Here is a 27255-nt window from a genome sequence, read left to right on the forward strand (position 1 = left end):
TCTTAATGCCTTTTTAGACAATTATGCTGACAGCACTGAAACTCACTATAACATATTAGTCCTGGGAGATTTTAATATTCATGTTTGCCCCCCTACCAATTGTTTAGTAAGGGTGGAAGAGGAGTATGGCCCCCAGGGGTTAACTCATTTTGAACACACCTCTTCCGGCACCTTTTTAGAAAGCTTTTTATCAACCCATAACCTGATCTGCCCTGCACAGTTGGATAGGATGCCTCCTGTACCTACATATGTTGGTCATGGCCGGCAAAGTATAATTGACTATATTTTGGTCTCCTCTTCATTGTTGTCGGCACTAGGCATATTAAGTGCAAAAATAATTGTTTTAGTGATCACAACCCGTTGATACTGGACCTTAATATTTGTGCTGTAAACAAAGGAAGATCCATGACCCAACTTGCCAAAGCTAATATTGCACCCACAGATCAAGCGTGCAGAATAAGGTGGGAAATGATCACCCCAGACAGCTTTATTGACAATCTAATCACTAATTGTGCACAGGAGTTTGGGATTTGCTCAGATCAGGATTCCCATCCACTAACAGTCCTTGATGCCTTTGACCGAATCATAACTTCGAATCTTAACTGTTTCCCACAGACTAAGGCCCCCAAAATTTAAAAAATGGTTTGATGAAATCTGTATGAGTACCCATAAGGAACTCATGCAGGAACTTAAGCAAAAACCTAGGGTAGCTTTACGTGTTAAGAATGCAAGGAGGGCATACAAACTTGCAGTGGAAAGACAGAAAAGGCAACTAAGGGAGATGGCGTGGTAGGAGCTCAGTCAGGCCAGTGTTCTGGCCAATAGTACTAGATTCTGGTCTGTTGTAAATAGCCCAATGTTTGATGAATCACCAAACTCCAGTAAAGACTGTTTAGTTCCTGCTGAGAGGTGGGTGCAACACTTAGGGAAACTGTATAGTGATGTGATCACCGGAACCCCCGCAGGGACAGTAAGTAGTGATCGTGTATCACATCCTTCTTTACTATGGATGAGGTAACTAAGGCTATTACATCAACTTCAGGGGAGAAATCCCCAGGCCCAGACGGAGTACCGGCTGACCTCTATAAAGCAGATCCTAAGTTTTGGGCCAAGATTTTAACCCATGTTTTTAATGCAGCCACCATGTCTGGTTTTCCCCTGTCTTGGGCAAAGGCGGTTATTATCCTGATCTTCGAGAAGGGAGCAAGAGACGATCCGGCCTGTTATAGGCCCATTTCGCTCCTTGACTCCGCGGCCAAAATCTTGGGGAAATTCGTCCTCGCACGCCTAAAAGAGTGGCTTGATCAAGCAAGTATAGTTTCCAACCTCCAATATGGCTTTAGGCAGGGGAAAGGTGCGCTGGGCTAATGCCTTAATCTCCACTTGGTGATAGGGAAGTATACAGTCGCTAAGTACGGGGATCTCCAGCTGGCCTTTATGGACCTAACCTCGGCTTTTGACCTTGTTAACAGATCAAAATTCTGGGCAACCCTCCAAGATATAGGGTTAGATCCTGACTTGATCTCCTTTCTGCCGGCCATCCACGTAAATACAACAGCGGCAGTGCGCTTTAACGAAGATGGTACCCTAACTGATTCTTGGCCAGTTAAAAGAGGGGTACGGCAGGGGTGCCTCTTGGCCCCCTTGCTGTTCTCACTCTATATCAATAAGTTAGGGGACTCCCTGATTTCTTGCTGTAAAGATATCCCTAGAGTTGGCACCAAAATGATTCCCGCACTTTTGTATGCCGACGATGTGGTGTTGGTGGCAAGGACTGCAAGGGGGCTGCAAACGCTTATAAATTGCTTTATAGATTTTATGGAGCCCTTGGACTTAATCACCAATTTTAAAAAGTCACATGCTATGTCCATAGATTCAAGGAGGGCAACGAAGGTCAAATTCTATTGCAATGATCTAGAATTAGTAAAAGTCACCGCTTTTCCATATTTAGGGGTCCTTTTTGATGACCGGTGCACATGGTGGAAAGCAGCGTACACACAAAAAGAACGTATTAGCCAGCGCTTCGGGTGCTATTTTAGACTTTGCGAAAAGAATTGGATCAAAACCACTCCCCGCGCTGAAGATTTACAACGCCAAGTGTCTCCCTATGGCGACATATGGGAGCGGCATCTGGGGATACACAGATGCCAGAGAAATTCAGGGGGCCGAAAACTCTTTTTTGTGTAGATTGCTGTCGGTCCCGGCTTCCACGCCAATTTTTAACATACATGAGGAGCTAGGAGTAGGTTTTATTTCCGACCAGATTGCGGTTGCCCCTTTATTGTGTTGGCTGAGAATTTGGGCACAACCCACACCAAATCTTAACCAATTGATTATCCAAGATTGCCTCTCCTTAGATAAGGTGTCAGATATCCCATGGATTAGATATATTAAGGACCAGATGGAAATCCTTGGCTGCTCTGATTTATTCTTGACACCTATAGCACTGGGTAAACCAGCCATAAGGGACCTCAAGCAGCAGTTCTTAGTTAGATGTATGTCACTAAGAGAGGAGAATGAATTGAAAGAATGAAAGGAAAAAAACCCACGGTGAGAAGTTTTGTCACACTGAGCCTGGGTAGACAGTTGCAACCATACTTAACCTATATAAACAAACCATACCATCTGTTTGTTCAAATAAGATTTAGGCATAATATGGTACCCTTGCCCCTAGAGTTTCCCAAAGGGTATTTTAAAGAAGGAACATTAAATCCTTGCCCCTGTGATAACTTCTCTGACCAGAACACCCTTCATATAATATTTTTCTGTGCATATTATAATTCACTATGCAGAATATGTATTATTCCTGTACTTAGAGGCTGTAACTTTGAACAAGTAAGGCCGGCGCTGGCATACTTGCAAATGCTAGCGTCACCTATGGTCTGTTTCGGGGTAGCAAGTTTTCTAACAGGAGCAATCAGGTACAGGAATAGGTTACCGTTGAACCACTCTGTGGACTCTGTTTTGAACCATGGGCCATATGTAGGTAGAACGTGTTTTGCGATTCTCTAATTGCAATTTTTAGAGAATCGCAATTAGAGAATTGCAAAACGGAATGTAGGTAGGATTAGCAAATAATTTTGCGAATCCTACATATTCCTTAATTGCGAATTGCAAATTGCAATTCGCAATTAAGGAATACCTCCCCATTCATTCCTATGGGCCTAGAGGCCCATAGGAATGAATGGGAAGACATTCTCAATTTGCGATTCTCAATTAGAGAATCGCAAATTGAGAATGCAATTTCAAGTGTGCCAGGGTGTCAAAAGGACACCCTGTTGCACCCCTGAAATGAGCATGGGTGCACATGTGGCACACATACATGCCCTAAGGACATGTGTGTGCACCACATGCCACTTTGAAAAATGCAAAAATATGCATTTGTGAAAGAAATCGCAAATTACCACCAACCTGTAGTTGGTGGTAATTTGTGATTCCTTAAGGCCAAATTGCACTTTTTTGGTGCTTCTTACATTGCATTTAAGGAATCACAAAATTTGCGATTCCTTAAATGCAATTGCAAAATAAGGAATCGCAAATTTAGCGATTCCTTATTTTGCACGCAGATTTGCCTTCCTACATACCACTTAGCAAAATTGCGATTGCAAATGCCGAAATTCGGCGAATTTCGGCGTTTGTGATCGCAATTTTGCTTTCTACATATGGCCCCATGTTACTTAAAATGTCTTCTTATATGTGGCACTGGATAAGAGCAAGATGGGCTAATTTTATCTTATTTATTTAACTCCCAGGCCTAATTTTTTATGTGTTGGTGGGTTGCATTCTTATTCCCCCCCGCTATGGATTTTTGGGGTGTCCTTTTTCTTCGTATAAAGTGTCGTGTAACCCTATGAAGTGCATCTTAACCCATTGTAGATAATGACCCTGAGTAGAGCAAGACGCTACGAAGAGTAACAATTGTTTTATTGTTCTTTTTAAAAAATTTATGTTTGTCATACTGTCACAAGATGGGGGAATTTAACTGATTTTACATCTATGTATTTTATGTTTGTAGATTCGATCTGTCCTGTTTTGTTATTTGCACTTTGATGGTTTTAATCAACCGAATAAAGTTAACTCTGACTGACTGACTGACTGACCCTGGCCACTGCTTTTGTGGCAGCCCCAATCCTAAAGGAATGAGTCCCAAAGTTATCTGAATCCGAGCCAGCGTTCCGCATAGCCAAACCCATGACCTTCTTGAACTGGAAGACAGTGAGTGGTGAACCATCTACATGTACAAGAAGAGGCCCTGCTGTGGCCCACGTTCGCTATACCATGAAGGCCTCCAGTCTGGCCACGGGGCAGCCGGTACTACCTACCGCCCTGTGGAGCACTATGCTCTCGCCCCTGCTTTCCTAAAAAGTCTTGGACCTTGGTAAGGAGATCAGTAGGGAGTCCCTATTTATTTGGACATGTCCCACCTGCAGCCCCCCTGCCAGTCTCTTTTGTTCTTTGCCACCAGCTCTCCTACCCTGAACGCGCCACAAAATGCCAGACAAAATGCTGCTTGAACAAGAGTAGCCTCCCCAGCCAAACTACAAACTCGCTAGTGTTTGCTACCCTATGGGTCTTCTCTCATCGAGCTGTGCCCCTTGCAAGCGTTGCCACCCCTTTAAAGCCTTACGCACTACAAAAATGCTTGTTGGATCCCCCCGCCCTTAATCTTAGCAAAAAAGGAGATGGCTGTAATGTGGCGCCTAGCCACCGCCACTGAGCACCCCTTGTCCCTCATGAAACTCAGATAAGTAACCACCGACCCTGGGTCGTGCCATTTTTGTTCCTAACTGCCCCCCAAGAACTGACAATATGACCAGAACGCCCCTTCGTAAGCTCTCCTGGTCCTGGGTGCTAGGCTAGCTGCCACGCGGTCCGATAGTTGGGGGTACCAAGCTGCCAAAGCTGTTCTGGGAAAGGTGTTGGGGTTTCCGTTGATTCTGGGAGATGGGACCTGAATACCTGCATCTTGAAACAAGACAATGCATCAGCGGCGTGATTTAATATACTCGGCACGTGTTTGGCTCTAAGGAGTAAATTCAGTTTCATACACTGCAATACAATCTCTTTTAATAATCGCAGGATCCTTTTGCATTTTGCCGTCTGGTTATTAATACACTATACCACCGCCATGTTATCTGACCAGATTATCACTGACTGATCCCTAAAATGTGCAGGCCAAACGGACAGTGCCACCAGGATGGGGAAGAGCTCAAGGAAGCTCATGTTACTAGTGATCCCTGAGTCTATCCACCAGTCCGGCCAATGCTGCGCAATCCAGTCTGACCCCAGAATAGCGCTGAAACCTTCGCTACCTGCTACGTCGGTCATCAACCCCATCTCGGGACTGGACCTGGGCGGGCTAGGCCACACCACCCTACCATTAAAATCGCGCAGAAATGCCTTCCAAATGAGCATGTCCTGCTTAACCTCACTGGATAGCCTGGTGTGAGGGTGCTTCTCCTTGAGTCCTGACATGGCCTGTGCGATGGTGCGGGAAAAACATTGGAATTACACACAGTGCAAAGTTCAATTGTCCCACCACCTGCTGTAACTGATGCAGAGTGACCTTTTCTCTAGCAAGGCAGTGTTGTAACGCTGTCCGAAAATCGATCACCTTCTCAGCTGGTAACCTAGACACCCCCTGCATTGAATCCAACTCAATTCCCAGGAATTCGATATTTGTGGTAGTACCCACTGTCTTACCTGGTGCCAGTGGCACGCCGAACCACACCAATGCTGCACTGCAATCCCCCAATCCTGGTGCACCCAAAAAGAGGAAATCATCGAGGTAGTGTAACATCCATAGGTGGCCCGTGTCCCTCCTGAACACCCACTCCAAGAAAGAACTAAACTTCTCAAAGTAAGCACAGGAGACTGAACAACCCATTGGCGTACACTTGTCCATGTAATACTTCCCTTGGAATTGGAAATCCAACAGGTGAAAATCCAGTGGGTGCACTGGCAAGAGGCGGAACGCTGACTCAATGTCGGACTTCGCTAGCAACGCCCGTTACCCCAGACTTCTAAGCATGTCCACTGCCTGATCAATGGATGCATATTTTACACTACACAGTGTGTCTGAAATCGCCTCATTTAAAGAACTCCCCCTTGATGCCAAAAGATTATGGATCAATCTGAACTTGCCTTTTTCCTTTTTGGGAACCACCCCCAGTGGTGAGCAGACAAAGTCTGTCATAGGAACATCGTCAAATGGGCCTGCCACTCTGCCCATCCTGACTTCCTTTTTAGGTCTCGCCTGACCCAGCGCATGCGCTGGTCTGGCGAGACTTATTGAGAGGGCTCCAAAAAGTGCTACCAGGCCAGCCTAGAGCTACAGTGCATGTGCGCGGGCGCGCGCGCCGCGCTTTACCGCGATTACTTTCACTTTCGCGGTTGCTTTGATGTTTGATCGCGATCACTTGGCATAGCCAATAGGTCTCGCTTTTGGGACCTTATAAGTATTTAGTTATGCAACTGTTGCATGGCTAAACACTTATCAGGTCCCAAAGGCGAGACCTATCGGCTATGCCAATGCTTGTTTTATGTTTGCTGCTGCTACACCCTCACTGCTCTGGACTGAAAGTTGGTTCCTGCAATGTGCCACCCCAGTGTAACCCGGCGCCGGGATCCTGAAACCATCCAAAAACCCTTCCCTGATTATCCTTGCAGCGTCTGGGCAATTGTACATGTTCATCCAAGGTATCATGGCGCTGATATTTATGGGGGATCTGGCTTATGCAAGGAGCACTCTCTCATACCTGCTTTTTAACTCCCTTCTCTATGGACTTTTTGAAACACTTGGACTCGGGGTGTGACGTATTGCCACAAAACCCACAGTTGTGCTTGAAACTACATGTGCCCGCGGCTCTAGTACAGGTTCGTCTATTAAAGTCAAAGCACACACCCTTTTTCCCTGTGCCCCCAGCATTTCCTGAGGTGCCCCCCATGTTCCCTGAGGGACCTGCACGAAAGGGCTTGAAACTAATATTATCATGCGCCTGTCCCCCGTGGTTGTCAGATGGACCTTGACCCAAGTGTCTCAAGTGGATGAACATGTCCATCTTATTCCACCCTAATAATGGATCCTGAGCCTTAGTCCTCCTAAATTCCTTATCGTATTCCTTCCACCCGTCGCCCCTCTGTGTGGCTTGAGCAGCAGTAATCCTGTTCTGGTAACACGCCATCTCTGACCCCACAGCTGGAAAACGTTCAAGCATGATTGCCATGTATATAGTAAAACCTTGCACCCAATTAGCTAAATTCTATTCCACCATATATTTTAGAATTATGCTCGCCCACTCCCTAGGGTGCGTCCACTCTTTGTTTTTCTTTGCCTCCTCCCTCTCTGCCTCATCTATTAACAGGGAAAACATGCTAACATATGCCCCCTTCCAGATTTTTTCCTTTGTTTTCTGAGACAAATGCCGCCCCAACTGATCCCTAGATGAGAGCAGTTCGCCTAAGCCCAAAGGTGGCAATGTTTTAGGTATACCTGCTGCTGCTGCTGCGTCAGCCGCCTTCGGGGCTCCTGAATCCACTGGTGCGTCCATGGGTGTTGAACCTCCACCACCACCTACTCTTGCCGCGCCCACAGGCGTTGCACCCTCCGCCGGTACTGCCGGCCCAACAGTCGACTTAGCCTTCCCCAGCTGTGCCATTATTTGTCTGGCCTTCTCCACAGCATCCCCCCGCTGCCTGCTGCTCCTGCTGCTGGGGACCAATTCTCTACTCTCTCAAGCCACGAGAGTTATGCTGCCAGATTGACCACTATGTCTGGCTGGACAGGTGTGACTCCCCCTGTGCCCCCCAATAGAGGGACCAATGGAGCCTGTGGCTGGTCTCCTACCGGCAACGTGGGTGCTGGAGTAAGAGGCTCCCCATTGCCCTGTGGGCTTGGCGTGGGGACAGTTGGCTGGGGTATCTCCTCCCCAGGGGCTGACCCTGTGGCACTCTTCGGCCCCTTCCAGCCAGACCTGGGCCTACTTCATTTAGGTAAAGGCAGAGAGAAAGTCTTCGGAGGTACTATAGTTCACCTGTGCCTCCCGTCCCCCCCATCCGGACCTTCCACCGTCTCCTGTAACCGTGTCAATGCCTGCCCCATAACTTGTACTTGTTGCATCAGGGCCTCCAACATAACATCTGTGCGGGAACGTTTCTCATTGCGCTTCACCTTAGGAGGCATTGCGTCTAAACTAGCGCTACTGGGCATATTATAGATCACCCTTGCCCACAGGTCTGAGACACTGCCCAAACCCTAACCTGGCAGTAGTAGCAGCCGCCAGCCGAGCACAGCACCCATGCAACCAGAGCCACGCCCACCAGCTAATCCAGTGGGTCAGGAGAGAAACTCCACCTGTGTGACTTCCGGAAGCGATGAAGATGCAGGCCTGCTGGTGCTGCCGTCAACGAAACTCCTCGTGGGCAGTCCTGCCTTGATGCCCCTGACAAAATGAGCATCCGCTTGCAGCGACGGGACCCGCTCTGCGCGTACCTCACTGAGATGCCCGTTAGACAGTGCCTGGAAAACAGTTTGACCAGTACCTGGAAGCTCTATTGGCCCTTAGCAAAACAACCCACCAGAGCCCTACAGACTAGCCAACTGTACATCTTTAAATTTCTTATGCAGTTATGCCAGCGTTCACTAAAAACAGCTGTTTAGACTGTACCCGCTGGAAAAAATTATGCTTGTTTGCCCCTTCGCCGTCAAACGCATACAACTGTTGATCAGACCACACATGCGCTGCAAATCACTGCCCGTCTGCCCCCCAGCACACCCGCTACAACAAAATGCTCACAAGTGTTAAACACTGTGCGCGCGTTCCCCAAGCAACAGCTGATGTCCCCGAAAATGCTCCTTTGCCCCTTCACCGTCAGCCGCTTACTCACAGCATACAACAGCTGAACAGACCACACATGCGTTACGATTGCTGCCCGTCGGCCCCCTAGCAACCAGCAACAACAAAATGCGCTGACGCTGTAAGCACTGTGCACGCGTTCACCTGGCAACTGCTGTTGTCCTGAGTACTCCCGCTGCCGCTCGTACGTTCCCCCGATCTCCGGCGAAAGATCGTAACTCCAACTGCATTCGCTCCAACAGCTGCGCTCACCCCGCTGCCCGCTCAGGACTCCAATAGCTCGGACTCGACTCCCAGCCGACGAGAGTTCCCTCCTGAACATCTTGAGACCGCAGATCCTCGATTGCCCGTCCTGTAATACAAAAGATGGAAAAGCAAGTAACGCGCCTCTGATGGCCCGGACCCGTATGCTGGGGAGCGAGAGAACAAGAGACTGCTCTCGTTCCCCCAGCCCCCTTTTATAGGGGGGGCGCAGGGCAGACCGGTCAAAACCGACCTGCCCCTACGTTGTAGGTGGGGTGCCGCGTCACTGGTTCGCACGGCGACCCCCTCACCTCCTCTGAGCTGAGGGGCCTGGCGCGACCGCCATAATGGTGGCATGCACGAGTTTGTGCTAAGCCTTGCCCAGGTGCATTCCTTCCAGAGTTGGCATTGAGGAGGACTGGGTAAGGAAAGTAATGACATTGCTTACATCAGTGCCTATTTCATTGCTTATGTAAGCCTGTTGCTGAAATCATTATATCTTGTTTTTCTTATAGCGCTTAATACTGTCGTCAGTTTCTAAGCACTCTCACTTTTTGTGTGTAAGAGATTGAGACACGCCCTCAATGATCGGACTGGGAACATCCCTCAAACACCCTCTGGGATGAAGCAGAGCCAGCAAGTCACCTGTTGAGCGTCCACCTGTCAGCCTAGGGTAATACAATGACCACAAGGTAAGATTTGGCTCTACAAAACACCAACAACAAATACATAAAATGTTGTAGAAATTGAAAGACTGTCACATACTTTAGCCAGGATCCTCCATGCTCATTTATATGGAAGTAATATAAAAACATAAACATTATGGCTCTGTCAAAGTGCTGCAGCCTATCATTCGAGGACACGAGTTTCACTTGGTAATAAATACCAATTTTATTTTAGAGAACATTGACAGAGGTTGAGAACAGATTGTGAACCACGTATAGGGCATTGGGGTGGTGATGGAGTAAACAGATGTGATAAATGTTAAGATTTTACAGTTGGAATATGAAGACAAATCTTCTTGCTTTTAGCAGACCTATGATTTAGGAGAAGCCCTCACCCTAAAGGTGTCTTTTATTTCAAGTAAATAGCACAGTTCTGAATCATTAGCCCTTGCAAGGCGTACTTTTCATCTTTCTCCTGACTAAAAAACCATATGGCCTGGACCTGAATTTTTTTTTCACAGGAGTACTTCAATGCATACTCCACAGTTAATTCACAATATATATATTAATGTTGATAGGTTTATATATAACCTAATGGTAGGCAATATCTGGAAGACCCTACGTGAGAATCCAGCGCCAGAGGGTTGATCATCCCAAGAGGACAGTCCAGTGATCTTGAAAATACACATTTTGTGTTTCTTTCTAAAGGTCAGCAATTGGTCATTGCTTTCTGTGACCTTGGCTCAATGGTACACTCTTTCCACCAAAGCTATCCAAGCTAAGCTTGGGCCCCGAGGACTTGATGGCACAGCCAACCGTCTGTCCCAAGCTCGCGTAAAACACTTCAAGTTTCTGAAGGGAGAGGTAATGCGAGTCAGACACACAAAAGGTGATGGGAAGAATGCTTACACTTTTTCTAAACACTGTCATCCCTCAGAGTAGCAGTCTACCCATTTTTTCACCCACCATGCCACCTCAGTATGGACACAACCATATGCAAATCAGCTTTGATGCTGCTGCAATAGTAATAGTCCAACCCGGAGTGCCAGGTCAGATCTTTCCTGAAATAGAACACAGGCAACTCAACACTGACTTTGTCAAGTATAGCTTGGTTCCAGTGGCACAGTGTGCACAAGACCGATGTCTGGGAATAAACTTGCCACTTGGCACTTCAAACACAAAAAATGTGGTGGGAGAAAAGCTTGCAATGTCTATCCCTTGGCAGTCGCTCGAGGTTGCATTTCAACCCATCATTCATTTGCCCACCATACCTCTTCAGTTTGGACCCACCAATGTGCCAATCAGCCTTGACCCATCTCTGGTAGGAACAGTCAAGGCCAAACTGCCAAGCTAGGTCCTCTCTTAAGTGTAACACAAACAAACCGTGACCGTTTTCACCCTGACTGAATCTGGTCAGTCAGGTGCAGCTTAGTTCCAGTGGCACAGTGAGCAAGAGACACACATCTGGTCATGCCTTTGCCCTCTTTGGACATTACATCAAAAGGACAACAGGGGATGGGAGCAATGCTTGCAATTTTCTAACCATTGGCATTCGCTCAGGTTAGCATTCCAGTTCATTGTTTCTTTGTCCACCATGCTACCTCAGATTAGACTCAGCCATATGCAAATCAGCATTGCCCCTGCTCCAAGGGGAGCAGTCCAAACTGGACTGCTAAGCCAGATCCTCTCTGGACTGGAATACAAGGAATATAGCATGTTACTACGCATGCTATTATATCACGTTCCATTACAACGCGATAGATACAACAACAGCGTTGTTAGACCGTGATACCTTTACATCGCAAGTCATTAGATCGACTTGCTGTAAGGGGCGCGCTGGATTTAGGAATAGTATAATTTACGATTCCAACTCCAGCGTGTGCAACAGTGGGGAAGGTTTTGGAATAGTAAATTTTACTATTCCTTATATTAGAGCGCCCCCTACAGCAAGTCGAGCTAATGACTTGCGTTATAAAAGTACAGCGATGTAATGGCAGCATTGTAAACGCTGTTTCCCGAAAACAAGGGGCTTATTGCAAACAATCCTCCAAGCACCTTTTGTGTGTTTTAGGTTATGTAAATACTTGAGATTAATCTTTTAGGTGGTCTCTGGCCCAATACTCACTGAAAAGGGTATGGAAAAGGGTGGGGAAGTAGTTGCGTTTTTGTGATTACAGGAACAGCAAGATGTTCCAATGTCGCAAGACCCTTATGCAGGTTTCAGGACAGGATTCAGGGCCAAAAATTTGAATTTATAGGATCTGGTTAAAAAATGATAGGAGTCATTCAGGAGATAGTCTTAACTTGAAAACACACTTGACACATGACACATAGTGAGAAACAGTGTGTTCAATTGCAGAAGTGGCCCATTAATTAAATCACAGGTTGGTGAAAGACTTGACTTCTAATCCCAAACTCAATACATTCGCAATTTTTTGTGATTCTACCCAATTTGCTGTGTCCCTCAGATGTCCAAAACTGGGGGCCCGATTCACAGAACTAACTTAAGACAAAATCCTAAACTTACTACCATTTTGGTATTCACAGAAGGCACTTACTGATTTTGGTATTCACAGAAGGCACTTACTCATTTCGGTATTCACAGAAGTTAGGAGTCCTAACTTTAGGACACCTAAATGCCTTCTGTGAATACCGAAAGTCTTAAAATTAGGATTTTTCTCAGTTTAGTAGTAGTATAGTTAGGACTCCTAACTTTAGGACTCCTAAATGCCTTCTGTGAATACCGAAAGTCTTAAAATTAGGATTTTTCTCAATTTAGTAGTAGTAAAGTTAATACTCCTAACTTTAGGACTCCTAAATGCCTTCTGTGAATACCGAAAACCTTAAAATTTGGATTTTTCTCAGTTTAGTAGTATAGTTAGGACTCCTAACTTTAGGACTCCTAAATGCCTTCTGTGAATACCGAAAGTCTTAAAATTAGGATTTTTCTCAATTTAGTAGTAGTAAAGTTAATACTCCTAACTTTAGGATTCCTAAATGCCTTCTGTGAATACCGAAAACCTTAAAATTTGGATTTTTCTCAGTTTAGTAGTAGTATAGTTAGGACTCCTAACTTTAGGACTCCTAAATGCCTTCTGTGAATACCGAAAGTCTTAAAATTAGGATTTTTCTCAATTTAGTAGTAGTAAAGTTAGAACTCCTAACTTTAGGACTCCTAAATGCCTTCTGTGAATACCGAAAGCCTTAAAATTTGGATTTTTCTCAGTTTAGTAGTAGTAAAGTTAGGACTCCTAACTTTAGGACTCCTAAACTGAGAAAAATCCTAATTTTAAGACTTTCGGTATTCACAGAAGGCATTTAGGAGTCCTAAAGTTAGGACTCCTAACTTCTGTGAATACCGAAGTGAGTAAGTGTCTTCTGTGAATACCAAAATGAGTAAGTGCCTTCTGTGAATACGAAAATGGTAGTAAGTTTAGGATTTTGTCTTAAGTTAGTTCTGTGAATCGGGCCCTGATTGCTTGCGAACTGGTTAGTTGACAATATTACTTGCATTGTAAAAAAGAAGTGGTGGAAAGTTGAATATGTGCTTCCAATGGGCATTTGATCAGTTGTCGATTTGTGCTGACAGAGGATTCCTCTTCACGCTTATTGCCAGTATTATTATTGAGCTAGTTCATGGTTGTAGGTTGTCGATGTCTACTGATGGAGGAATCCTGTTTACAGTCATCCCCAGTATTACCTCCAGTATTATTATAAAGCTTCTTGTTTATGGTCATAGGTTATCAATTTCTGATGATGGAGGATTCCTTTTAACACTTATCTTCTGTATTATTATCGAGCTTCTTGTTCATTGTCATAGGTTATTGATTTCCACTGAACGACAGTCATCTCCAGTATTATTATCGAGCTTTTCGTTCGTGGTTGTGGGTTGTCAATTTCTGCTATTGTAGGATTCCTGTTTATAGTCATCCCCAGTATAATTATCCAGCTTCTTGTTCATGGTCGTAGGTTGTAGATTTCTGCTGTATATGATGATATCCAATAACTGCAAGAAGTCATGGAAATGGGGAATCCAGCACTATTTAAAAACACATGATGAAAACTAGGGGCAACCCTTCACTTAGCACGGGGGGGACAGGGGAGGGGCAGTCTGTCTTGGTGGCATGAGTTTACCCCGCTCTTACCTGCCCTCTCGGGACAGCATTCGCCAGCACCCCAGGAGTGGCTAACTGAAGAATCTCACCGACTACCCCCTCCCCCCTGCTCTTCGATGCGGCAGCCATGGGGTGGCGAACACGGAAACCTCCACAGGCAGCCAAAGGGCTAGCTACGCCATTGATAATAATGCTAGAGATGACTATGAACAAGAACCCTCAGATAGTAGAAATAAATAACAGATAACTATGAGCAGAAAGCTTGCTATCACTGAAAGAAAAGACTGAAAAGAAGCCCTCAATTTGTAGAAATTGATTACTGACAATCGTGAGCTGGAAGGGCAACCATAATACCAGAGATGACTGTGAACAGAAATCCGCCATTAGCAGAAATCGACAACTCACATCTATGAAAGAAAAGCTCAATAATAATACTGAAGATGACTGTGCCCAGGAATCCTCCATCAGACGAAACAGACAACCCATGAAGTTTATTTTTTATTTTTTATTTTATAGTTTTATATAGCGCTAGGGTATCAGAGCGCTTTACATACATACGTGCATTACATACTATGACAAAGGGATGTATAAAGATATAAGCTAAACATTATAATTAGGCATACATTGCATAGCAGGACATAAGGGTGCATGAGAATATAAGCAACACATTATAATTAGGCATACAGTGAAGGATAGAAGGGGAGCTCCCGAGGTTCAAGCAGTCGAAACTCCACTTATCCATGATGGACAAATGAGCAGGGAGTCAACTAGGTTATTGGAGTCTTGGTTCGTTGATTAAGACGGTAAGGTATTTCTTGAGGAGAAGGAGTTTCAGGTCCCTTTTGAAGCACGGGAAGGAGGGGTTGCATCTGAGGTCAATCGGAAGTGAGTTCCATATCCTGGGTACATTACCAGAAAAGGATCGGGACTGAGTGGTTGACTTTTTGAATTTTGGAGGGATGAGAAGAAGTGAGTTGGAGCTTCTCAGGGATTTGGATCTTCCAGCTTTGACCAGTTTGCTGTTTAGGTAGTTGGGGGAATGTGAGTGGAGGGTTTTGTGTGTGATGATGCAGGACAATTTGTAGATACATCTGCCTTCAATGGGTAGCCAGTTGAGGGAGTGGAGGGATGATGTGATGTGATCAAAATTTCTAACCCCCGTTATGAGTCAAGCAGCCATGTTAAGGACTGACCTTAGTGGGGCTAGGTGAGCTTTTGGCGTCCCTGTAAGGATAGCGTTCCCGTAGTCCAGTTTGGATAGGACTAGGGATTGAACAACAATCTTAAAATCGTCTTGGGGAATGAAAGGTTTCATTTTCTTCAGGTGTTTTAGTGAATACAGCGCACTTTTTGCAGAGTTTTTGATGCAGTCCTTCATCGATAAGTTCTTGTCCAAGGTGATGCCTAGTGACCGAGTCGGTTATAACGAGGGTGCAGGTTCTTGAGCCAGTCATGGATAGGAAGGTGGTTACTTTTTGTAGCGAACAGTATTAATTCCGTTGTGTCCGGGTTCAACTTTAAGTGGTTTGCGTTAAACCAGGATTGGATCTTGGTTAGTGTGACATTGAGGTGTTGGATGTCACTGGGTGATTTGATTTTATAGTACAGTTGAGTGTCGTCTGCATATAGATGGTATTTTACTCCTGCTTCTTTCAGAATGATTGTCAGGGGTTTCATGAAGGGATAGAAGAGGGCAAGGGAGAGGATCGAGCCTTGAGGGACAAAGTTAAATATAAACAATGGAACTGAGATGACTGTAAACAGGAATTTTTCATCAGTTGCCATTTTTTACCGAGGACCATGACTAGGAAGCACAGAGACAACATTGGGAAGAACTGTTATGAGGAATCCTCCATCCGTGGAAATCGATTCACCATAACCATGAACAAGATGCTCAATAATAATACTGGTGACAACTATTAACAGAAATCCTCCTGCTGTAGCAATGCGGGCAGCACTAGGCGCTCACAGAGGAAATAACTGTGCGGCAGAGAAAAAAAAAGAGACGTAAAACATAAAAATGAAGGTTGGTAGCAACTGGTGCTTCTAACTCGAACACCAAGGCTAAGATGAACAACTCTGAAGGGACAATGGGAGAAGCTTCTATCTGCGTACAGTGTGTATCCAGAAGCGCATTGTGTGTATCCTGGGGCATGGTCTGGCTTTCTTTTGGAAATGCTTGGGACTGAACCGGCTTGTTTCTTTTGTCAGCCACATGTGTTGTTCCAGTACTGTCATTCTGTGTTCATAAACCAGGCATCTCCAAAGACACTGACAATAAGGTCATCAATGTCTATTCAGGTCCAATCACAAGCGTTTGTGGACCACTCTTACAGGTCCTCACGCTTCACAGTCTCCGGCGTTCTGGTTGTTCTCCCCAACATTCTGGACCTGATTCACAAAGGGACACCTCACTCATGGCGGAGGCTCCACAGTCATGGCTCACTGCAGTCTGAGTGTAGGCACATCTGATGATGATAAGATCTCCTTTGGACAGCACGAGCATGGGTTGTCTGATCCTTGCATCAGGAATTCGGAGCCTGACACTTCATATTATTTTATTATAAGTGGCCTCCAAAGATGTCCCTCATCAATTGGTTTTGTTATCTGTTACTTCTGAGTGCCTTGAATGGTAAGAGAAGATGTAGCTACAGAAAAGTGTTAGTGATGTAAATCAGGGGTATCTGCAAAGGTGTTGATTCACCATATATCATGTAACAAGGGTCCATTTTTATTCACCGTATTCAAATGTATCTTATGTGATTATTTAAACATCTCTGGAATTCCAGGCATTTCCTTTAAACATTGCTGATGTAAATTGACCAACATGAATAATTTGTTTTGAACAGACTCTTCGAAAGCTCCCACTCCACTGGCTGTTTGGTAAATACTCTGACTCCAAAAGTGACGGGTTGCCCCTAGTTTTCATCATGTGTTTGCAAACAGTGCTGCATTCTTCATTTCCATGACTTCTTGGAGTTGTTGGATATCATCGTATGTAGTCAGTGATCTGCTGTTTGTGTATTTTTCCAAAGGTGGATGCTCTGTAAGAGGTCACTCCTTGTGATCCTCCACCAAACCTTTGAGTGTGATCAGTGGGTCTTGTATCTCAGTTAAGTTGAGCATGCTGGTGCTTCCCTCTTATCCCAGTGAGTTTGTTCCTGCCTCCCTGCCCCAGTGTCCAGGCTCCTGTCTTCCTGTCACTGGGATGGAATTACATTTATTGCGATCCCACATATTACCATTTCTAATATCCACTGCTCTCAAAATGCATTGTGAGATGGACTGAAAATCTAGAGAGGATTCAATTTAAAAATAATGTTTTTATGGTTTGTTATGCTTTGTATTTAAACAAGGGAGTAAAGTACCAATGTGAAATATAGCAATACTACTAATAATGATGATGATTATTGTTATTATAGATACCAATAATACCATTAATAATTTGAATCCGAATAACAACACTGTTATTATTCCCATTACTATTATTATTATTGATATAATAATGTTCATAAAAATAATAATAATAATCATCATCATCACCATCATAATCATGATACAAACAATCATGATGCTAACAATAATTATTATTTTTAGTGTCGGTAGTAGCATTGCTATTATTAATATTTTTATTAATACATAAAAAGTAATAATAATAATATTAATAAGAATAAGAAGAAGAATCACTATCATCATCATCATCATCATCACCATCACAAATATCCACAATCAGGTTTCTTGGCTTAGCAGCAGGTAGTTGCGTGCCAACGGTGGCCAAGCTAAGACGCAACCAAGAACGGCTTGGGTTTTCTTCAACATTTTAAATGCTGTACCTCCTGTTTGAGTTCAATAAGGCTTGAGTTTCAGAGTACCACACCATGAGGCCATTTCTTATCAGACGTTTTGTTGAAGACCCTAATGCGGTGCATGGTTGCGATTTGTTGAACTTGTCAACAGAGCAGAACTACAGAGTCTGGGGGTTTATACAGGGCACACTTATGATTAAGCAGTTATTCCATTGGTGGCTGAATTCTGAGGGGCCTCAACATATTTTCCATGAGGCTCCACCATGTTGTATTTCCCTGAAGCCTAAAGAATAACAACACTGTTTTTCAGTATTGATGTCCACTCTTCCACCCTAAGGCAGCTGTTTGATGTTGCCGGTGGAACAGCCTCCCTACCCCCTGACAGTAGACAGATAGGTAGATAGTGTTCCATCAGAGGCATGCTTTCTGTTACCCGCACGCTCTGTGTTTTTGATGTTGTGGGTGGGATAGCCTCCCTACCCCTAACAGCAGACAGATAGGTAGATAGTGTGCCATCAGAGGCATGCTTGCTGTTACCCGCACGCTCTGTGTTTTTGATGTTCCGGGTGGGATAGCCTCCCTTCCCCCTGAAAGTAGACGGAGAGGTAGATAGTATGTCATCAGGGGCATGCTTGCTGTTACCCGTACGCTCTGTGTTTTTGATGTTGCGGGTGGGATAGCCTCCCTTCCCCCTGAAAGTAGACGGAGAGGTAGATAGTATGCCATCAGGGGTATGCTTGCTGTTACCAGCAGGCTGTGTGTTTTGATGTGCAGATGGGAAAGCCTGCCTACCCCTTGACAGTAGATGGATAGGTAGAAAGTGTGCCATTGGGAGCATACTTGCGGTTACCTGCAGGCTATGTGCTTTTGATGTTGCGGGTGGGACAGCCTCCCTATCACCCTGGCAGTAGACAAATAGGTAGATTGAGCGCCATTGAGGGCATGCTTGCTGTTACCATCAGGACATGTGTTTTTGATGTTGTTTGTGGGATAGCCTCCCTACCCCCTGACAGTAGATGGATAGGTAGATAGCAGTGTGCCATCAGGGGCATGCTTGCTGTTACCCACACGTTATGTGTTTTTGATTTTGCCAGTGGGACAGCCTCCCTACCCCCTGACAGTAGACGGATAGTTAGAAAGTGTGACATTAGGGGCATGCATGCTATTAGTGGTAGGCTATGTGTTTCTGATGTTGTGGGTGTGATAACCTCCCTACCCCCTGACAGTAGATGGATAGGTAAATAGTGTGCCATTGTGGGCATGTTTGCTGCTACAGGCAGGCTATGTGTTTTTGATGTTGTGGGTGGGATAGCCTTCCTAATCCCTGACAGTAGACGGAGAGGTAGATAGTGTGCGATCAAGGGCATGCTTGCTGTTACCGGCAGGATATGTATTTTTGATGTTGCAGTGGGATAGCCTCTCTACTCCCTAACAATAGCCGGATAGGTAGCTAGTGTGGGTCATTGGAGACTTGGTTGTTGTTACCAGCAGGCTGTGTGTTTTTGATGTTGCGGGTGGGATAGACTCCCTACCACCTGACCGTAGATGGATAGGTAGATATTTTGCCTTTGGGGGCATGCTTGCTGTTACCCGCAGGCTATGTGTTTTTGATGTTGCGGGTGGGATAGCCTCCCTACCCTCTGACAGTAGCCGGATAGGTAGCTAAAGTGGGCCATTGGGCACATGGTTTCTGTTACCTGCAGGCTATGTGATTTTTGATGTTGCGGTAGGATAGCCTCTCCATCACCTGACAGTAGACGGCTAGGTAGATAGTGTGCCATTGCATGTGTGCTGTTACTTGAAGGCTATGTGTTTTTGATTTTGCGGGTAGCATAGCCTCCCTCCCCCTCCTGACAGTAGACAGATAGGTAGATAGTGTGCCATTGCACACGTACTGTTACCTGCATTCTATGTGTTTTTGATGTTGCGATGGGATAGCCTACCTACCCCCTGACAGCAGATGGATAGGTCGATAGTTTGCCATTGCATGCATACTGTTACCTGCAGTCTATGTGTTTTTGATATTGCGATGGGATAGCCTCCCTACTCTCACCCAGTAGACAAATAGATAGATAGTGGGGCCATTCGGGGCATGCGTGCTGTTACCTGCAGGCTGTGTTTTTGATGTTGCGGGTGGGATAGCCTCCCGACCCCCTCACAGTGTACGGATAGGTAGATAGTGTGCCATTGCACGCGTGCTGTTACCTGCAGGCTGTGTTTTTGATGTTGCGGGTGGGATAGCCTCCCTACCCCCGACAGTACATGGATAGGCAGATAGTATGGGCCGTTGGGGGCATGCTTGCTGTTACCCTCAGGCTATGTGTTTTTCCACGTTCTTCCATAGTGTTTAGACCGTCTCTGTAGCCGGCAGTTGTTTTCATCTTTTATTATTATGCATGGTTCATTGATTGTACATTGATTGGCTTGCTCGCTTTCAAAGGCGCATTCCATTTCCATGTACTCGAGGTATTTTTACTGCTTATATCTGTATTGTGGATATATCTGAATGCCATGAAAATGCTAATAAAGAAATGTAAAAAGAAGATTGGGAAGGTGTGTGAAGTGGCGAAAGTTTTCCTCTCAAACTTTCTGATTTTTTTCTAAACTTCAAAACCTTCATAAAGTTAAGAAAACTAGGAAGTTAAAAAAATGTAGTGGGAGATTTACAAAGATTTCGCGCTGTGTTTGCACCACGAAAGTGATGCAAATAGTCGCAAAATCTTTTTTTCCCAATCTACTTTCCAGCGGTAAACTTGTTTAGCGCTGGAAATAACTGAAAAGTAATTCCAAAGCTGTTTTGCATTACTTTGCTCAATGTGGGCATGCCAAGGGTGGTGTATGTCGTTCCCATGCAACCACCCAAGGAGTAAACAGTCCCCTTCAAGTAGAAATGCTTTTATTCTCCTTCCTTTTCCGACTTTGTACGTGTGCTGCACTGTTCAGCAAAAACACAACGTGGAAAAAAGGTTACGTGAGTCTGAGCATAGTATTTTGTACAGGAGGGGCTCCTTCCAGTACAAAACCTATGCTGGACTCACGGTGACACCTTTGCTACCATGGTGCAAAGGTGTCTCCATGGCGCACAGCAGCTGATTTGAGCGCCGGAGCTAGGGAAAGGGGAGGAGAGTGCCATATTTTAGTAAATAGGGTGTTCTCCCCCTCTCTCCTTTTCACTTAGCACGTCGCAACATTTGCGGCTGCTGCAGTGCGCTACGTGATAAAATAGTAAATCTGCCCCATAATATATTTTTTAAAATAATTTGCAAAAAAATCTTGCAATGACAGGTTTTGCAGGAAACCAAACTCACATTTCCTCATTTAGTGACTGAACTCTCTGGCAAAATAGTTTTTTGTGGTAAACATCTCCCCTGAAACAAATTTATTTTAAGAATTCGCACCTCAGGTCACTTTGAACACTTGACAAGTTTGTCATCGTTGAATAAGTCCATGGGGAAAATAAAAATTGTACACACCGAAAGTAGGTGGTGCTCAACACTCAAACTGAATTACAGAGTCCATCCCACAGATTTCCTATGTTATCAAGGGGTAGCCGGGAAGTCATAACTACAGAATAATGTACATTGTACTAAATGTATCTGCACAGTGCGGTGGCACAGAACTGTGGAGGTGCAGGAAATTATGAAAGCAGTGGGTCAAAACATCTATAACCTTAAACCACGTGGGACAGTATCTTGACTGACCAAGACCAGGGTTCCTCGGAGCAGTTTTCTCCAAGCCGCACTGAGGAATATAGGTTCGGATTTCCAGGCAGACCCCCTTTGTCTTCCTTCTTCACACACCCTTCCTTTCCACAGGGTCCCTGCAGTGCTGACACCTCCCTACAGTGAGGCAAGGCGGCAGTGTTAAGGCACCACTAAGTGGTTGCATCTAATTACTGGGGGGAAAACGCTTGAGAATTGCCTATTTTTAATCAATGGAGAGCTCGTGAAGCAAAATATTATTTTGCCTGGAGCGCTCCAAGTCCCTAGAGGGTTCCAGCCTCTTCCAAAATCTTATTTGCAGAATAAGACATACCATTCATGTGTAAGTGAAAGTTGAGTGTCTTATTGTTTGCTTGTGGGTGTGTGTTTGTATGTTGAAGGTGTTTATATTGTGTGTCTTTGGGTGTGTGTTCGTATGTTGAATGTGTTTATCTTGTGTGTCTGTGTGTTTGTGTGTGTGTGTTAGTGGATGCACCGGTCCTTTTAATCATAGCAAAGTCAGAAGGTACCACACCAACACCACCTGGATGAGAACCAAGCGAACTACAGGGACCAGTATTCATAATACATTTTTGTTTTTTTGAAGTGTCTGTTTTTTAAATATTGTAATTGAGAAACATGTACTTTGTACCTCTGCACATATACGGTAGTCTCAAAGTGGGTATGAAGTAGGAAAGTGTGTGTGTAAATATGCCTGTGTGTGCCCGCCTGTGTTTGCGTGCCTGCGTATATGTTTCTATGTGTGTGCTTGCTCATCGCTGTGTCATAAAGGACACTTGATTGTGGAGTCGGAAGGACAGGCCTGTTTTTAAGCTCTGCTTATGAATCTTCTATATTTTAGTCCTGTCGCGCGCCATGGGTCGGAACCAACCTCCCACAAAACACTCGAAAATTAGACTCCTTGCCAACTTTCAAAAGGGATTTCATATTTTAGATCAAAAAGGAAGGAAGCCACGCCAAGTAATAATAATCCGGTTTAATTAGCCAAAGCCCTGAATTTGCCAATCCCTCAAGGGGTTGGGATTTCTGTTCTATTGAGACAAATCTTCCAGTCTGTGCGCATGCACAAAAAGCAGGCCGGTAATTAATTCTCCAGGGCTGGATGCTGAATTTGCCTCAAAAGCAATAACCCCGGAGTGGGAGCCGGGGGAGCAGCCTGGCTTAGCCCCTGCGATGGGGGACTCTGTAATGCGCACCCCGATAATGTCCTCTTCCCCCGGTTAGACCTGTGTCCAGAGAGCAATTAAAAGTAAGTAACGAAAAATAGTCTGCTCATTGATGGCGACGCTAAAAGAAAAAAAAAAACTCTCTTCACCTGCCATGATCATTTTTTTTGCCCTAAATGCAGAGGCTGCCTCCCTGGAACAGGTACTGCTGTCAGCAAAATTCCGTTTACAAGCATCATAAACCCTGCTAATATGGTGTGTATTTTGTAGAAACAAATGGGCCAATTTAAAGCACAGCATGCCGTTCTATTCAGATAAAATACAACATTGGCGCCTAGTCAGAAATTATTTGCTGCGTCTGTGACAGGAACAAGTCAAAAATAAATTTAAATTACGCTTTTGCACTTCACACACTAGAGTAGTCAAGCAGATTTGTAATTTACGAGCGCCTAACGTCTCCCACGTGTACACAAAGCTATGCTTTGTAAGTTGTGCGTGGGGAGGAGGGGGTGGGGGTGTAAAAGTGCACATTCCCTGAGGAGTGCCAGTCCCACCAGCAGTGACTTTGCGGGCATACACAAACCACGTGAAGTGCACTTACTAGTGTAAAGGTTTAGTTAGAAGCAGGGGTGGGTGGTGTGACTTGTTTGTAAAATGCACCAGCACGTACAAGTTTCGTGCTGCATGAGTAGGAAGAGGCGGGACATATGTGAAGTCTGAAAGAAATACTTGGGGAAAGTGTTACTTTGCTTTACTAGGATTCGGAAACAGGTGTCCTTTTCTTCTGTTTGTGTACACAAGGGAGTTACACACCGAGGGGCTTGTTCACAGTGGCATGTAAGAATGCGTAATGGCGTAAACCTGTAGTAGCTTTTACATACTCTTACAAGCCTTTATGAAATGGCCACAGAACACCTAGGGCCAGATGTGGTTGCAAAACCTGCCTCAAAATGGGCTTAAGAAGGACCCCATGAATCCAGAAGGGGCATGCTTAGGGCGTCCCTTCCAAATAGTGATTCGTTATGGTCAGCGGTGGCCGGCATAGCTTGGGGGTGGGGGGGGGGGTGCGGTGGTCACGAGGTGGGGCCGCGGAGGTTGCACGGCTGGTGTTGCGTGGGGGGTGAAATAAATACCATTAAATGTGTACCATACGCAAATTTGCTGAGGGTCTCCCCACTATTTCAGTTAGTCTTGGGGTATTTGAATATGAAAAAGCCTTGGGACGTGCAGACAGGGATAGTGGGTGCCACAGCAGAGGGCGCTGGGTCCTATTTCACGCTCTGAAAAAATGGCATGATCGCGGCTTGTGTTAAGACTGTTTTTTTCCAGTCCGGCACTCTGGTGGACTGAAAGCGCGATGTCGCAGAAACATCAAGCAGTAATAAGCCATCACGATCAATAAAGAGAGGATATTACAGAGATATATTAACTGCTCAATAAAAAGTCAATTTTCTGACCACATTGAAAAGGCTATAATGTTCTCAACACTTTAAACAAACATTAGCAATGAGCGGGGGGGGAGGGGGGGGGGCAAAATTAAAAAAATTAAAAATAAACTTACCTTGAGGCCGTCGCCACTACATTGACCACAGTTCCTTGGGGCAACTTGCTGGTGTGACGAGCAGAGTGCGACCAACTATATTTGATTTATTTACCTTGAGGTCGGTCCTGCGTCGCTGCTCCTGCTCTCCTGTCTCAGGCTACAGGAACAGGAAGAAGGCAGCCAGGCTCCCTCCCCTAAGCCAGTCTGGTCTGAGCGCCGTGACACGGCGCTCAGCCAGGGGCTGGAGGGGTGGGCATGTTCTCCATGCAGGCTGTAATGCAGCCTGAATGGAGAGCAGGAAGGTGCGCAAGACTAGTTTGGGCGACCCGAGAGGGCCGACCAAACAGTCACTTCACACTTAGGAGTGGGCAAACCACTCATTCCCTGCCCTGCTCTGTAAGCAGAGCAGCTCTGCCCACCCGCCCGGAAAGCAGCAGGGGACCTTAGGAAGCATAAAATGATAACTTAAAGTTATTATAATTTTATATTTCTCTTCTTCACACTGCTTTAAAACAGTGAGGCGACGCTCTTCTGTCATAGAGGAGGAGCCGCCACGGGTTATGGTATGTATTAATGTTTGCAACTTAAACCCAGTCGCAAAACAATTACATTTTACTAACTCCCAACATGAATGTTGACTGACATCTAACCACCAATCAGAATTACGCTCGCGCACAGCACCGTGCGCGCACGGTGCGCGCATATAGATATTTATGTACTTTTAACTGCAATTTTCTCAGGAACTACTGAACAAATTGACACCATATATGCAAAAGGCACATGCCTGACCTGAGGACTACCTCTTTGCCAAATTTCAAGTAATTATGTTCAGCCGTTCGGGCTGTACCTTCGACTAAAGGTCCTACGGGAAAATGCATGGGTAAAACGCGTTTTGGGACCCCCCTGTTTTCTCAGCCCCCGCTTGACGAATCACCCCGAGACTTTCAGGGTAGGAGCTGAGCGGAGCGCCCCATTAGTTTTGAAAATTTTGCGAGGATTCGCCAACCGGCGCGAAAGTTATTCAAAATAGAATTTTGAGATTTCCTATGGAAACACGGTCCTAACTATAACTATCTACTGGCGGCCGCCAGTAGATAATATCTATCTATCTATCTATCTATCTATCTATCTATCTATCTATCTATCTATCTACTATCTATCTATCTATCTATCTATCTATCTATCTATATATATATATATATATATATATATATATATATATATATATATATATATATATATATATATATATATATATATATATATATATATATAATTACAAAATAAATTAAATTAAGGAAATAAAACCACAATTCTTAAAATGTAAGCAACTAAAATTGAAAAAATTAAAGATAAGTGCAAAATAAATATTAGCAAGCATATTGCTTTATTAAACTGCTATCACTGTCAGCCATCCATGCAATCCTATGGCAAAGGGCCACACTGGCTGGCTACACAAAATGGCCATCATCCACACGGTCAGAACAACAACAACCAGCAAGAAAGCATGGTCACAAACAGAGAAGACATGCAGTCCTATGGTAAAAGCTCACTGGCTGGCTACACAAAATGGCCACCAGCCACATGGTCACAACAAAAAACAATCAGCAACCATGCAGACCTATGGGGAAAGCACACTGGCTGGCTACACAAAATAGCCATCAATCCACATGGTCAGAGAAAAACAACAACCAGCAAGGAGACATGGTCACAAACAGAGAAGACATGTAGGTCAATGGCAAAAGCACACTGGCTGGCTACATAAAAGGGCCGCCAGCCACATGGTCACAAAAACAACAACCAGCAAGACGGAATGGCCACAAACAAAGAAGACATGCAGGCCTATGGTAACAGCACACTGGCTAGCTACACAAAATTGCAGCCGGCCACATGGTCAGAGAACAACAACCACCAGCAAGGAGGCATGGTCACAACAAACAGAGAAGATATGCAGGCATATAGCAAAAGCACACTGGCTGGCTACACAAAATAGCCACCAGCCACATGGTCAGAACAACAACAACCAGCAAGGAGGCATGGTCCCAAACAGAGAAGACATGCTGGCCTATGGCAAAAGCACACTGATGAGCTACACAAATTGGCCACCAGCCACATGGTCATAACAACAACAACCAGCAAGAAGGCATGGTCATAAACAAAGAGGACTTGCAGGCCTATGAGGAAAGCACACTGGCTGGCTACACAAAATGGATGCGAGCCACTTGGTCACTCACAACAATAAGCAGGAGGCCTGGAAAAGATAAAATACAAAATTACTATACAAAATGCCCCAGCCCACATGGCATAATGAACAACAAAGGCAAATGGTGGCCTATGGCAAACACACATACACACACACACTGGCCAGACAAAAGAAGCATGGAAACACATAAAACAGAGCATTCATTCAGCAATGCCGAAACCAAAAATTAACAGGGCTAAACATTTTCACACCAACACACATCCTCCAAAGGCATTACCCCACCTAAACACTGTTTGCGCTGTTTTGAAATACCACAAAAACACATTTTGTATTTTAATCCAATGCCCTCCATGGCCTAAATTAAGTTTCAATTCAACAGACAACACAGAAACACAGAAACCTAATGCTGCCTCTCCCCATACCCTGTACACCCACTCTGCTCCCCTTATCACCTCCCCTACACTGTTAACTGTCCCAACTCTCTCCATGCCCGTCCCTCCCGCATACTGCCAGATATCCCCTCCCTCCACCCCCCAGGCTTACCACACTCCCACCACCGCAGCGCTCCACTTGCCATCTCCTACACCTCTCACCCTCTCAGAACTGTACTCCACCCGACCAACTCTGAACTTTCACACCCTCCCCCTACCCCAACTACCTCTATAAATATCCAGTCCTCCCCCACTCCCCTCCCCCCACCCTCTGCCAGAACCTGCCACCTCACAGGCCTTCCACCCTCTCCGAACAACAGACCTCCACCCCGATCAACTCCAAACTCTCTCACCCTCCCGGCCCCAGCTACCTCTAGAACTTCCCAGTCCTCCACCACTCCCAACCCCCTCTGACGGCCGGTATTCCCCTCCCTCCTCCCACAGACGTCCCGCTCGCACACAACTACAACACCTTTCTCGCCCCCTCCAGACTTATCTCCCTCCCT

General features: G+C 45.2%; 1 long non-coding RNA gene across 1 annotated transcript in view; it reads left to right on the forward strand.

The window, feature by feature from the left end:
* Positions 1–9620: 9620 nt before the first annotated feature.
* The window catches only part of LOC146868766 (uncharacterized), a 257644-nt gene continuing 240009 nt past the window's right edge, over positions 9621–27255 (forward strand). Inside the window, exon 1 of the long non-coding RNA XR_014966417.1 lies at positions 9621–9790. This is a non-coding gene — a long non-coding RNA (uncharacterized LOC146868766). The remainder of the gene's footprint in view (positions 9791–27255) is intronic.

This window comes from Triturus cristatus, chromosome 1_2, assembly GCF_964204655.1.
Source record: "Triturus cristatus chromosome 1_2, aTriCri1.1, whole genome shotgun sequence".
In the NCBI taxonomy this organism is placed as follows: domain Eukaryota; kingdom Metazoa; phylum Chordata; class Amphibia; order Caudata; family Salamandridae; genus Triturus; species Triturus cristatus.